This window comes from Kogia breviceps, chromosome 4, assembly GCF_026419965.1.
Source record: "Kogia breviceps isolate mKogBre1 chromosome 4, mKogBre1 haplotype 1, whole genome shotgun sequence".
Classification (NCBI taxonomy): Eukaryota; Metazoa; Chordata; class Mammalia; order Artiodactyla; family Physeteridae; genus Kogia; species Kogia breviceps.
Genome location: NC_081313.1, coordinates 11177929 through 11193872, shown reverse-complemented (window position 1 = coordinate 11193872; position 15944 = coordinate 11177929).

Genomic DNA, 15944 nt, shown 5'->3' with positions numbered 1-15944 from the left:
TAGGGAATCTTTATTGCTTCACTTGTGTTATATGTTTGTGTAAAAGATCCTATCCAGTAGGTGTCAGCAAAGTAATCTTAAAAATAATCACAGGGGCTTCTCCTATTAGCTTCATAACTACTTCTAGGTAAATTATAAGAACTTTTCTGCTTACAGAGCAAGATGTTATTTTAGTGTATCTACAATTTAAAAAGAAGAAACTTCCTGATTGAAGAAAGCTGCTTTCTCCTCTTTTTCCCCATGTAATAAATAGTCCATTCTGAAATATCACATAGATGGCCAATACTGCCTCATTGTGTCAGACATCACAATAAAATAGGGTATTTTTGTACCTGGATAACACTAAAAGAAGACATTATGATATCATCTATATATATATAATATATATGTGGGCATGTGTATATCTATCTATCATCCTCTAAGTGGCCCAGATGGTAAAATGTTAGCTGGAATGTTTCTGAAATAAACGGCCAGGTCCATATCAACATCATTTTGAAATATACAGAGTGTAAGAGGCAAATGGATCCAATAGGTAGAAAGCTAACCTATGGTGAAATACATGCCCTTTCTTCCCCTCTCCTAAAGAGACCATAGTAAGGGGTTGTGAGAAGACCCAGCACAGTCAGAGGGGTTCCCTGTGGGAAGAGGGGGTAGGTCTTAGGAGAGGAAAGAGAGGAGCTGGCTTCCCAGGGAAGATGTGTAGACTGAGGGCAACCACATTCCAGAGGAAGGCTTGGGTAGAAGGTAGTGTCCACCAGCTAGAAAGGGAGAGCAGTGCAGTGGGGTATGTAGACCACAAATCAGGTAAGACAAAGAGAAGAAAAGCAGAGTAGGAGCAGGAAAATTTATTTCTTTGTTTTTAGAGAATTTTTACTGAAGTATTGATATAATATTTCAAGAAAGTACACATATCAGAAGTATAGAACTCAATAAATAAATATATATTATATATAATATATATTATATAATTATATATATTATATATAATTATATAATATATATAAAAATAAATATATAATAAATATATATATTAATATGCAATATATAAATACATAGCAATAAAGATAACATTTGCCCTACTGGAAGCTAGACTCTGAAGGGAAAATTGAGAATTGAAACAGATAAATTGAATCAAACCAAACGAAACCAAACAGTAACCCCAGAAGACTCCTGTGTTCTAAAGATAAGAAGCCTGACTACTCCAGCAACTCCTAAGTTTCACCCATTATGTTAGGGTTTGGTCGTATCTCCTTGTAGGTTTACTTTGCATTTCCCTGATGATCAATAATGTTGAGTATCATTGCATATATTTATTACCTATTGGATATCTTTTTTTTCCCCATGAAGTGCCTTTTCAGTCTCTTGCCCATCTTTCTATAGGTTATCTTTTCATAGTAGATTTGTAAGAGGGATTTGAAATCTAGGTTTTATGTTAGATATGGATTTGAATTCTAGCTTTGTTACTTGCTGTGAGATATGAGGCTGGGCTGGGACCATGAGTCTACTGGAGAGAAGCTTAAGAGCACAAATGTTTTAAACAGTCTTACGTATAATTCCAACGCTACTGAAAATCATCCTTAGTTATGAATAAAGCAAGTTCCTAAAAATAGCTATTTGGTAGAGCTCTGTTAGATTTTTCTTGACCAAATCCTGAAAACTTTTGGATGCTAAATATATACAGTCCTTGGTTCTGAATGTCTGCACCCTGACAGCCCTTTGGAGGGTTCTGTTGCTCTGGGACTGCTTCAGCTCCTGTCTCTCCCCCCACCAGGCCTATCTTCCTCCTAACTTCTGCTGAGCAAGAAACTGAGGTCAAGAGATGTTGAACACTACATCTGAGGTCCACCACTCCTAATAACTGGTAGAGTATGGGACTCAAACCCAGGCCTACTGGGCCCAAAGGCAGTGGAGTGAACATGCACTAAGCCATGCTGTCTCTTGGTAGCATCTTAAGGTTTGAGTTAGCAAAGGATGTTTTTGAGCTACTAGGAAGTTTGGGAAACATTTGGGCCCTGAAATAACATGCTGTGGGCTCTGGTCCTTATACCAAGTCCTCTTTCTTAAACCCTGCATTATAGAAGTACTAAAAATTACCTGTTATGTCTAACTACATGTGTACCATGCATCGTCGGTGGGCATGATGGGTACACTGATGAGTAAGATAGTTACAGCTCTTGTTTGCATGTCACTCACTACAGATGACTATTCCAAAGGAGACTTAAAAGGCCCGTGGAATGGCGATAGATGTGCGTCTGTGATTTTTTTGACATGAATACAAAACCAAGGGCTATTGACCTCAGGATCTTATTCCTTCTTGTCTCTGAAGAGGCCTTACTCAATCTACTATTCCAAAAATTTTTTTTATTCTATCGACTGTCTCCTTCTCAGCAGTATTTAAACATCCAAGGCTTTCCTCTCTAAATGAAATTGATCCCCGGAGAAACCCTCGTTCCACGGTCTTGCATCTTCCTACAGCGCCCGGTTACATCACTCTTCCTCGATTCACAGCCACCTCTGGAGAGCACATCCTCATCCTGCTTCCTTGTCTTTGCTCAGTCTTTAGCTCACTCTGCGGTTGTTACTGGTTTACAGAAACAAGGGAAATGGTGTTGCACTTAAAGGGTGCTTCCTAGGCTTACCCTTTCTCACTTCTTAGCATCACACAACGCAGCTGAGCATGCTTTTATTCTTCTTGCTGATTTTCCTTTTCCAGTTATTTTCATCACTTCTCAGTCTCTCTGGTGGTTCTTTGCCTTCTGGTTCTCCTTCAGGGCATCACCCTAGAAATCCTCTCTCAATACACTCTCTTTAGGCACCACCCAAATGTGTCTCCAGCATAGATGACTCACACTTGAGATCCAGATCCACATCTCCAACTGCCCATTGGTCATCTCCGTGTTAAACGAACTACCTTCAACCTTTGTTCTGCTTCTCTGTCCTCCAAAATCAATGCGTGGCATCCACATCCAAGAGATTGTGAGGCATCCTTTAATCGTTCCTCCGCTTTTCATCTCCTACTTTAAACCAATCACACCCTTTACCTCCTGAATTTCTCACGTCTCTCCCACCATCATGTCTTACCTTTTATTTTTAAACAGACACAGTCTCCTAAATGGTCTTCTGGCTACAAATATTGTTCCCAACCAACCTCATTTCCTCATAGCAGGTGGAGTTGTTCTAAAGTGCAGTTGATCATGTCCCTGCTCTGTTTAAAACCCTTCCAGAGCTCCCTATAATCTTCAAGGGAAAAAGCAATCTGTTTAACCTGACATGAAGTCATCCATTAGCTTCCCAGGGCTCCCTCTCCCTCCTACCCCCTTAGCATTCTGCCCCTTTACACTCTGCATTGCAATCATATTAAGCTTATTTCTAGTTCTCAGCCCTCTTCTTCTTTCTCTTGCCCTTAGGCTTTTCTCTTTTGTAAAACTCATCTTTCCTCCCACGTACCATCACCTTGCTAACTCCTATTTACTCCTCAGCTTAGCTTTCACTTCCTCTGGAAGCATTCCCCTGACTGCTCCCCAGCCAGCGTGAGTTTCACTGACTCATCCGTGTGTTTCCCCAGCTCCTAATCTACCTGGCTCAGGGCTATGAACTGGAATTGTGTGATTACCTGTGAGGAGACGTATAAGACTTGTGTCACACTCATCATTTTCCCCTTAGCATCTATCACAGTGTAGAAAGAATATTTGAGATTTATATTTGCATTACAACTGGTCAAATATTTCCATACAAACTTTTTTTTTATAGAAAAAAAAGATGAATAAAAGAGTTCCTGAGCCAAGAGGAAATGTTTCTATATATTGCTGTCTGCCAGACATGATTACTTTCTGGCTACTGTCATTAAATTCCCTTAGGTCCTCTCTTTACCCTCTTTCTTCTTCAACTCCCCCATAATTAGAGAAACATTTGATAAATTATAGGACAAACAAGCAAATCAATATGTTTTTACATTCTCTGCTGGGAGACAATATTCTCAATCTTCATGATTTCACATGAGCAGTGTAGAGGGGCCAGCGGTCTGCAGAATCCCAGCTGCATTTTCTATCTCTTTCATTTTGGAGATTTGGGGGCTCTTGGGTTTCTCCTCTGAGAAATGTCATTCAAGAAAGAACAAGATACCAAAAATGTCACAGGATTTGGTCTCCTGTGGCAATATCGAAGATTGCTTTGTGGATTAATTCTGTGTGTGTGTGTGTGTGTGTGTGTGTGTGTGTGTGTGTGTGTGGTCACATAATTGCAATTTCACATAAACATCCAAGAATTCAATCTTAAATATTTATGAATATGGTTAATATCTGCAACTCTAACTTCCGTCTAATTGCTAGCTGTAATTGTTAATAACTTTTACCCAGAACAGAACTTCCCAATGGATCTTATATGGAAACTCATCCTTTAAGATGTACATCTAGATGAAATTCCTGTATTCAAAAAACTTGAGGGCTACATATTCTCTTTCCTCTTGGAGAGTCACAATATACATCAGCCTATTGCAGACTTTGTGATGTGAACAGTCATCTATTCAACTCAGAATTTTCCATGTGTATGTAGCCTCAGGACCATTTTTCTTTAAATTTGTTAATTTGCTCCAGAATGCAGTTTGGAAAATATTGATAAGACTCTTTTGGACTTTTTATTTCTGCTTTGCAACAGCCCTTGTACTAACCAGATTTCTATATTTATTAGAAATAGTATAAAAAAGTAATTGCAATAATGGGTAATATTTACTGAGTATTACTGTGTCTCAGGCACTATTCTAAGTGCTTTACAGGTGCTAGTTCATTAATCTTTCCACCAATCCGATGAAATACAGGTTATTGTCACCCACATTATGTAGACAATAAAACGAAGGCAGAGAGAGGTAAAGTATCTTGTCTAAGGGCATACAGCTGGTAATTAGTGGAACTGAGATTCCAATGCAGGCAGTTAGGTTCAAAAGTCTGGAATTAGTACCATTCTTGGTGGTGTCCCTACTTTATCTTCTTTTACTAAATCTCCTGAGCCTGGTCCATGCACAGAGCCTGGCAAAAGGTAGGCTTTTTTTTTTTAAACTGTTTTTTATTTTTTTGGAGTATAATTGCTTTACAATGGTTGTTAGTTTCTGCTTTATAACAAAATTAATCAGTCATACATATACATACATCCCCATATCCTCTCCCTCTTGCATCTCCCTCCCTCCCACCCTCCCTGTCCCATCCCACTAGGTGGTCACAAAGCACTGAGCTGATCTCCCTGTGCTATGCGGCTGCTTCTCACTAGCTATCTATTTTACATTTGGTAGTGTAGAACATGGACATATGTCCATGCTACTCTCCGTTCATCTCAGCTTACCCGTCCCCATCCCCGTGTCCTCAAGTCCATTCTCTACATCTGCATCTTTATTCCTGTCCTGCCCCTAGGTTCTTCAGAGCCCTTTCTTTCTTTCTTTTTTTTAAGATTCCATATGTATATATATATGTTAGCATATGGTATTTGTTTTTCTCTTTGTGACTTATTTCACTCTGTATGACAGACTCTAGGTCCATCCACCTCACTACAAATAACTCAATTTAACACTCTTGCCCTCTTGGTGGGAATGTAAATTGATACAGCCACTACGGAGAAAAGTATGGAGGTCCCTTATAAAGGTAGGCTTTTACAGATGTTTGATGCTACATGAATCACCTAGAGCTCTGTCTTTGATAAACAATCCAACTTTCATCCCATCTCTATCATTCCTAACAATCTAGTTGCCTAGAATGGCTGAAACAATGACTCTTGCCTTTCCCTACCCTCTCCCAAGGCCAACTTTACTGGATAGTTAAGGAGGCAGAGCAGGAATTCTATTGTAGTGAGAAGCTAGCACATGGCGGGCATCTTCAAATGGTGTGTCATAACACAGCTTGAAAAACATGCTATAGTCATGGGTCACGCAACAAACACTCACATCACAAAACAGGCTGCCAGAGGATGACAAACATTTGAATATAAATTAAAAGAAGCTTTGCAGACACAGCATAACAAAAAGCCCAATTAACAAAACTAACCATATGTTACTACCAGAATGGTTGGACACAGTGTAAAACACACATGAACATTAGATACAAAGAAATCTCAGATGAAACAGCTTCAGCAGACAAACAGCAGACAGACAAAACTGGAACCAGTGCCACACTGAGATGCTACAGTGATAAAAGAGCTTCCCCAGGGAGTCACTCTAAATGTTCCCCAATAAAATAGCTATTCAAGGTATACACACCCTGAAGCACTGAACAAATAGTCAAAGAAACTAAAGCAAAACAATAAGCTTTTCATTCTGTTTTATCTTTTCTTCCACATTGAATTGCCACAGACCTTGATTTACTTAGCAGCACTTTTAAGGGTATTATAAACTAGTGGTGAAGTGTATGAACTTTAGAATCAGACAGGCTGGGTTTAAATCCTGGCTGTATAATGTGCTAAATGCGTGGTTTTTGCAGGATGGTCTGAGAATCAGTTACTATGTATGGAAATGGAGATAGTACTGCCTACTTCTTCATACTTTTGTTAAGATTAAAACTGATGACATATGTAAAGGGCACAGCGCAGTGTTTGGCACAGAGTAAACATATACTCCATAATTAAGAGCCATTTCATCTATTTAAAGCTATACATATTTCAGGAGGTAAATTGGAATCTACATTTTAAGTTGTTTATTGTTTGGTTTAATCAAATAGAAGAAAATTCCATCTTGGAGAGTTCTGTCCTTGGCATTGTATCATTGCAATAATAGTGACAGTGATAGGTCATAAAACACTGTTCATTTGCTTTTTCATTTGTTCATTCTTTCCTTCATTCATTCAACAGTCCCCTTAGGCTCAGGTGAACTGTCCTAGGTGCTGAAGATATAAAGCTTCTTGAGACACACCATCCACCTTCAAGATACTCCTAGACTAGTGAGGGAGACAGCCAGAGAGGAACATAATTATAATAAATATAGTAAGTACTAAAATAGATGCATGCCTTGAACATTATGAGAGGGCTATTGATTTTGTCTGGGGTTTACCAAAGGGTCATTTGAACTTAGATACTGAAGGATCAATAGTGATTTCAGGAGGAAATAGGGATTTGGAGATGAATTAATCTGCTTATTCCACTTATTGAAACTATATTGGAAGAATGATAGACAATTGTTTTCTAGGACTATTCAACTAACTTCTAATTACTCTGCACAGGAAGAATTTCCTAATTTTTTAAGCTTATTCTCCACCTCCCCGCCACCATAACTCCCTTATACCCTAGCCTCCATAGAGCAGTTTTAAAATTGTAATTGTTTAAGAAAGAATGTGTGCCTTCGAGGTTTCCTAGATTTGAGCTTGAACTTCCCTGATCCTGTCTAGATGTGGGATTTAGGGATGTTGTTTAACTTTTTCGAGTTTCAATTTTCATCTGTAAAATTGGAAATTATGTATACCTTATTAGGTATGGACACCGTGGCTACAATTAGTTGAACCTCAAGAAAATTTAAAATAAAGTGATAAACTGTTCTTGGAGAGTTATGAAATTAATATATAACATTTAAGAGCAACATCCTATTAAAAAACCAAAGCAGGGATTCTCAAGAGGGAGTCATCTTACTCAGGACACATTTCAGAATGATATGTGGTAGTGGTGAGGCTTTTCCAAGATTCCTATACTTTCCATTCTTCTATTAAAAAGCCTTTCCATCCTTTTAGAAATTACCATTGTAATGAGCCACTACTTCTTATGGAAGTAGGTCATATTTCAAGGATGGTTGGTAAGAAGAAAAGAAAGGGGGAAATTTTCTGAGTTAAGGAAAGAATATGTCCATTGGTAGGGGAGGTAGTCAGTTATAGTCTATTCTTAGAAAAATGGGAGTCATTAGATTAGCTGTGTCCACCCCAGACCTGTACAGGGGAAGTGTTCAGTATAGTTATGTGAATATCCAGTCTGCTTTATAGTGACGTTTGTTACAGTGAATTCATATGTTCTTGTTCTTGTTTTTTTTTTTAGTCTTTTATGAGTGAGCAAACTCAAGCTGATCAGTTGTGGAACACTGACCCCATCACATTTCAGAACTATCGAGACGGAAGGCAAGGAAGCTGCAATGTGGATAATTCATCCAGGCAGACACCACATGTTAGTTTCTGCCTGGACAGTCATGCAGTCTTCCCATGTCACCTGCAATTTGCACATGTCCAGTTTGACATCTCCACTGGGATGTCAAATAGACATCTTAAATGCAATATTCCTGAAACCAAACTCTTGGTTTTCCACTCCCACGTCAAACCTTCTATTCCATCTTCTCTATTTTAGTCAATAGAAGCTCAATTCTTATAGTTGCTTGAGTGAAACACCTGCAGCCATCCAGGGCCCTTCTTTTGCTCTTATAATTTCTGGTGGTCATACCCTAGGGTGCACCCCATGATTCTGCCCCCTTGTATCCATATCCTTGTGAAATCCTTTACTCTTGAGCATGAGGGGGAAATAACATGCTGTGGCCTCTGGGACCCATGATGTGCTTCTATGCTATAGAATATGGCATACATAGTGCATGGGATATAACTCCCACGATTATGTTATGTTGTGTGGTAAAAGTCAAGAGATCAGATCCTTAAGAAGTTGACTTTGAGCTAATCAGAGGGAAGATTATCCTGGGTGGTCCTGGCCTGGTTAGGCGAGTCTATTATTAGAGGACCTGGACGTTCCCTGAAGACAGAGAATTGTTCAAATAGCAGAGTCTTTCTTTATCTCTCTTGCTGGCTTTGGAGAAGCAGGATGCCATGAGTTCTACAGGTGCAAGGAAAGTAATTCAGCCTACACCCTGAGGAGGCTATAAAGTGGATCCTTCCCTTCTTGAGCTTTCAGATAAGGATGTAGCCTAGGTAACACTTGACTTCAGCTTAGTGAGGCCCTGAAGACAGACTCGTGTGAGCCATGCTTGGATTCCTGAGGCACAGAAACTGCAGGATAACAAATGGCTGATGTTTTAAGCTGCTAATTTTGTGGTAATTTGTTGTGCAGCAATAGAAAACGAATGCACACATCACATCCAGACCATCAGCAAATCCTGACAGCTACCTCTTCAACATAGCCAGAATCTATCTCATCACTTCTTTACCCGCTCACTCCTTCTTCTCTAATCAAAGTCACCAATATTTATTGCTTGGATGATTGTAACAGATTGCTAGTTGGTCCTCCTTCTACCCTCACATCTCAACTTTTTTTTTCTCCAAATAGCAGCCAGAGTTATCCATTTAAAACACAAATCGTGTTATGCCCTACCCTGTTCAAGCTCTGCAAAGGATTGTCGTCCTGTTGGCCTTACCAAGATCCCCACCACGTCTTGGTGGGCCTTATATGACCTTGTCACCAGCTACTACCCTGACTTCACCTCCTATCACTTTGCCCCTGCTTCTGTTTGTAATGTCACACTGGCTCCCCGTTTCTTAATTACATCAATGCCATTTGTATTGGACATAAGTGTGATTCTTTATGAATCTGCATTAGTAAGTAATCTCTTTGTACTGACTCTGACTTTCAAAGAAAAAATATGTAAGGACACATACATATGAAAATAGATTAAAGAATTTCAGTCAGGCTTTTTTTAAGATTTCAAGAAACCAACACACATACACGTTAAACGGGCTATCTGGACTTATTGTAATGACATAGTGAGAAGCAAATAAAACATGAACAGCCATACTTATAAACTTTAGGGGAAATGATATTGAACTAATTACTTAGAATTGCCACCCTGTAGTTTCTTCACCTATAAAATGGAGATTATGACAATACCAACTGAGTTAATTTTTGTGGGGAATAAAAGCTTGAATTCATGTAGCCATCTCAGACCAGCATCTGGTATAAGGTAAACACTCAAAAAAACCCCCAAACCTTTCAATGATTATTAATTAGGGTTAGAAGTAGTATTAGTCAGGAAGACAGAATAACTGAAAACATTAGGAGAATGAGGTACGTGCTGTAGCACTTGGCGCACATGCAAATGTAGGAAGAACCGAGGAAGTGAAGGTCTGGATGAGGAGCCAGGGAATCAGAGAAAGTCAGGGACCAGGACACTATGTACACAGGGCTGATCTGAGCCAGCGCTTTTCAGCTAGCTTCTGGGGACTGGAAAAGTATAGCTCTTCCTGCTGGCTCTGCCAAAGTCCACATGGACAATAAAGCAAGCAGCTAGGCTTTTACGTTGTGGCTTCTCTTCAGCATTGCTGCTTGTGTGGAAGCCCTGGAGCCCGAGGACTAAGGAGAAGGGAAGTTCTCGCGGACCTGGTTTCTGAGCATTCTGGGCAAAGGACCGCCAGACACACGCCCTCTGCCCTTGCCTGTGCGCAGGCAGGATGGGCCCAGCTGGAGAGAATGGCACAGACGCCAGGGTATTCTGTGACCTCCTTAGCAACAAGCATTTATTTTGTCCTGCTCTAAACTCACTGTGTTGACTCCTGTTCTCACTGCCTGGCCCTCTCCTACCCGTTGCCACTACAGGCTGACTCTCTCCTTGCCTCGTGTTTCTGGTTATTTGTACCTTCTCTTCTCTCATGTCTTCTACTGACTATCCCTCACGTATGTGTCATTTAGCTTCTACCACAGCCACCACTGGATTCTTCTGATATGTCTCATTCTTCGTGCCCAAGAGCATTTTTTGGTTGGTTTTGTTAATTGCAGTCATACCTTTAGAGCAAAGATTTTGCCTTAGGCCACCTTACGGCTCTCTCATCAGCCTATAGATTACCTGTCCTTGCACCAGGCTCCCTGCCCTGGTCACATCCACCTTGGCCGGGCTTCAAGTCATGGGATCCATGTGCAAATGACCCTTCAGAAGGGCCTGGGTGAGTGACAGCAGTTAGGGTTCCCATAGCACAAGAGGTGTGGCTGGCAACTTCTCTATTACACATGTTTTAGGAAACATGGGAAATGCTAGGTATTGTACAAATCACCTTGTATGCATTATTTAATGTGATACTCAAACCAACCTTGTGATGTAGATTTTATTAAAATGGTCACTTGTCTTTTGAGGGGTAACTGAACCTTACAGAGGTTAAGGTCACATATCTGATATGGGGTGGAACTAGGATTGGAACTCTAGCGATTGGCTTCTGTAATACACTCTGCTAATCTGAGCATGCCTTGTGGAAGGAAGATTTTTTTTTAAATTTTAATTTAATTTAATTTAATTTAATTTTTTATTGGGGTATAACTGTTTTACAATAGTGTGTTAGTTTTTCCTTTACAACAAAGTGAATCAGTTATACATATACATATGTTCCCATATCTCTTCCCTCTTGCATCACCCTCCCTCCCACCCTCCCTATCCCACCCCTCTAGGTGGTCACAGAGCACTGAGCTGATCTCCCTGTGCTATGCAGCTGCTTCCCACTAGCTATCTGTTTTACATTTTGTAGTGTATATATGTCCATGCCACTCTCTCACTTCGTCCCAGCTTCCCCTTCCCCCTCCCCATATCCTCAAGTCCATGCTCTAGTAAGTCTGTGTTTTATTCCCGTCCTACCACTAATCTCTTCATGACATTTTTTTTTTCCTTAGAGTCCATATACATGTGTTAGCATACGGGATTTGTTTTTCTCCTTCTGACTTACTTCACTCTGTATGACAGACTCCAGGTCTATCCACCTCATTACAAATAACTCAGTTTCATTTCTTTTTATGGCTGAGTAATATTCCACTGTATATATGTGCCACATCTTCTTTATCCATTCATCTGTTGATGGACACTTAGGTTGCTTCCATGTCCTGGCTATTGTAAATAGAGCTGCAATGAACATTTTGGTACATGACTCTTTTTGAATTATGGTTTTCCCAGGGTATATGCTCAGTAGTGAGATTGCTGGGTCGTATGGTAGTTCTATTTTTAGTTTTTTAAGGAACCTCCATACTGTTCTCCATAGTGGCTGTATCAATTTACATTCCCAGCAGCAGTGCAAGAGGGTTCCTTTTTCTCCACACCCTCTCCAGCATTTATTGTTTCTAGAGTTTTTGATGATGGCCAATCTGACCAGTGTGAGATGATATCTCATTGTAGTTTTGATTTGCATTTCTCTAATGATTAATGGTGTTGAGCATTCTTTCATGTGTTTGTTGGCAATCTGTACATCTTCTTTGGAGAAATGTCTATTTAGTTCTTCTGCCCATTTTTGGATTGGGTTGTTTGTTTTTTTGTTATTGAGCTGCATGAGTTGCTTATAAATTTTGGAGATTAATCCTTTGTCAGTTGCTTCATTTGCAAATATTTTCTCTCATTCTGAGGGTTGTCTTTTGGTCTTGTTTATGGTATCCTTTGCTGTGCAAAAGCTTTTAAGTTTCATTAGGTCCCATTTTTTAATTTTTGTTTTTATTTCCACTTCTGTAGGAGATGGGTCAAAAAGGATCTTGTTGTGATTTATGTCATAGAGTGTTCTGCCTACGTTTTCCTCTAAGAGTTTGATAGTGTCTGGCCTTACATTTAGGTCTTTAACTCATTTTGAGTTTATTTTTGTGTATGGTGTTAGGGAGTGTTCTAATTTCATACTTTTACATGTAGCTGTCCAGTTTTCCCAGCACCACTTATTGAAGAGGCTGTCTTTTCCCCACTGTATATCGGAAGGATGATTTTGATTGTCTTTTAAAGAGGGTGTCTTAAATGTCTAAGACTGTTTTGCAGCATTGGAGCAGCTGAAAGTGAACTAGGGGAAATCACACCTTTAATAAAGTCCTTCACTGGGGCAAATAAAGCACTTGGGGCTGTTGATAAATTACTCTAGCCTGCAATCCACGAACTGAAGAAGAGTACACTAAAACTGAACCACAGCTCCCCTTGGGCACCTAAGTAAGTATCTTTACTTCTTATTCTTCATTCTAATTTGAAAGTTAGAAAAAAAAAGTACTGTAACCTCTCAGAAGCCTCTTGCCTTAAGTAATTTTAAAAACAGCTCAATTTCTCCTTCATGAAGAAATGACTATCATGTTATGATTATATGTCTTATATCTGAATTGAAATTTTATTTGCTGGTCCCTCTGCATCCTATAGCACATACAGAGGGCAGCACAGCATGGCAACTCTGATACAAACGTGCTAGGAAGTGCTGGGGGTGGGTTAATGCCAAAAAAAGAGAGACAATGTTGTGCTACTTACCATATATGTAAATCCCATTTGTTTTCTTTTCCTTAAAATTTTTTTCCCTGTCTTTCTTCCATGAGCTCCTAGTTCTCCAGGCTGTCACTTGTTATACGTGACTTGAATTATTCTACTGAAGAGGGAATGCTTTATCACTTTAAGAAAACCAAATGTTAGAAAGGACCTTCTCTTATTGCTATTCGGATGTACTTATCATTCAATAACCAGCCACCCCTCTAGACAAGGATTTCAAAACAGGAGTTATGGTTTGCCAGGGCATTTCACAGATCCAGCCATTAGTGTTCACCCAGCTGAAAACTACAGGACTAAAAATAATCCAATTAAGTAACAACAGTATATTTTGAATCAGTGCTGAACAGATGGTAAAGTATCCTCCATTCATTATTAATTAATGTTCATGTAGAACCCACAGAGAATGACTCTGGGTTACTGCTTCCTGAAGACAGAAACGGAACTTCCCCTCCCTTTCAAGGTTGTATCATCGTGTTGGTAAAAACCACCTTACAGGATCCGGAATAGTTTTATGAAATAAGTCACCTTGAAATGGGAACAGAAAGGGCTTCAGTAGATTTTATGACCTCAACAGATGATTTCAAAATGAAAGAGTCTAGAAATGATGAGTTTTCTTATTTTAGAAGAACTTAAAATTGCAGATGTATCTGCCTCCTGTCTCTACTCAGCATGCCAACAGAGCCACTGGAGGTTTTTCTCTTCTTTTAATATCACCTCTACATTTTAAATTTATGAATACTTAGCTATACCTTGTAACTATTTTTTTCTCTCTTGACCTCTACATAATATTGCCACACATATATGTAACTTTCGAAGTTGGCAAAGTGATATTCAAGCACAGCAGTCTCTCCTAAGGATTTTTGGACACCAGCGTTTCAGAGGATATCAACTTGGTTCACACTTTGTGGACTGGTTTGTCCTCATGGCAATATTTTTCTCTGCCATATTAATTATAGAGGATACCCATGTCTCTCTTGAGTACTTTTTTGCTCATAATTATCTTGGAGAGTCATCATTTCAGTTGTGTTCCCACAGCAAAATAAAAGAGCTTTCCAAGTTTAGAAAAAATGTTCCTACGGATGGAAATAGTTCCCAAAATTGGTTTACTTATTTATTTTAAATAGCATTCGTCATCATGTGCATTTATTTTGTGGATAAAATGACCACCAAATTAAGAATTCCACTTTTAGACTTATCCAACTTCTTCATTTTCTTGTTAAAAGCTATAAAAATTTTAACCATCTATGGTAGCTAGTTGCCTACTCAATACTCATGCTCCTCTCTGCCTTAATGAACCTTAATTTGTGAAGATGGCCATGTATTTAGCTAAAATTTAACATTTTCTAACCCCTATTATAAAATAAGGATGGCCAGTGATATGTACGAACATGTCTTTAAGAGGTAGTTTTTGAGAATGTCTTTTAAAGAGGTTTATTCAGCTAGTCCCTGCCTGGAATGCAGGCACTGACTAGAGTTCCAGCAACCATCTTGTGACCATGAGGTAAACTTGAGGAGGAAAGTCACAGACTAATGAAAGCAGAACAGAAATATAAATGGAGCTTGGATTACAATGACTGACAGTCCTGGACTATTTATCTCTGATCTGCATATTAAATATGAGAAAATGAATCCCTTATTTTACCAAAGCACTCTTTTCTTGGGTCAATTCTCTATCCTAACTGAAACAGACTGTCAGAACCAAGTAGGTCCTTACAGTGATCTACTGCTGGATCCAGCCCAACTGGATCTGGTTCCATCTTCCACCCTCACCCCCAATACTTGTCTGACTTGTGTCCTACAACTCTCTCCTGCATACACTCTATTTCAGCCCCATGGCCTCTTTGCTGTATACAGGTACACTCCAGCCTCCAGAATTTTGCAGTTACTCTTCACCTTACCTGGAGTTCTCTTGCCCTGAATGTTTGTCCAGCAAGTTCTTTCACATCCTCTAGGCTGTTACTCAAAAATCCTCTTTCCGGTGCTTCTTTCCTAGTCACCGTTTCTATCACTTCAACATCCTGTCCGCTGACATTTTATATCTCCCTTCCCTTATTTAGTTTTCTTCCTTGCATGATCTAACACATGGTATATTTTGCTTTTAAGTTCATTTTATTGCCTGTTTTCCCCCTCCGCCCTCAGAATGTAAGCGCTAAGGGACAGGTATTTTTGCTTATTTTATTACTAGGCTAGAGCTGGGTACTAGGGGTGCACATACATATTTGTTAAATAAATAAATGTGATAAAGAACTGGTTGAAGGAGGAAGATGTGGAGGGAAAATACTAAGGCTCAGATAATGGAGAGTCAGAAGCTGGTAATCCTTATTTGGTTTAAATAGCAGGGAATCGTGGCCAAATTTAAAAGCATAAGTAAAGAGGGAGATAATAAATATTTCCAAGAACAAAAGAATAAAGAATGAAGCAAGGAAATGTAGAAAGATGAGGGGCAAAAAGCTCAGTTAGAGGGAACTGCTGTAGTCAAGGGGAGTGATGTGCTTTTCTTGAGAGCAGAAATGAAAATACCTAGAGATTGAATCCAGACAGATTTTGTAATGGCTAGGACGGATATGGAAGAAACTCATTGGACATTCTCAACCTTCTAAGAAGAATAGGATTCAGGAAAATTTGTTGAGAGTGAGGGAGGGAGTAGAGGGGGAAGGATGGAGTGAGGGGGGAAAGTTTTGTGATGTTAGAGACTGCAGGAAAGGGAAATAATACAGAACTGAAAGAAGATTGCTAGTGAATATTTCTGCAAGCTCAAGTTGAGATAGATGATGAGAACTTACAGTCAACTCTCTTGGCTTTG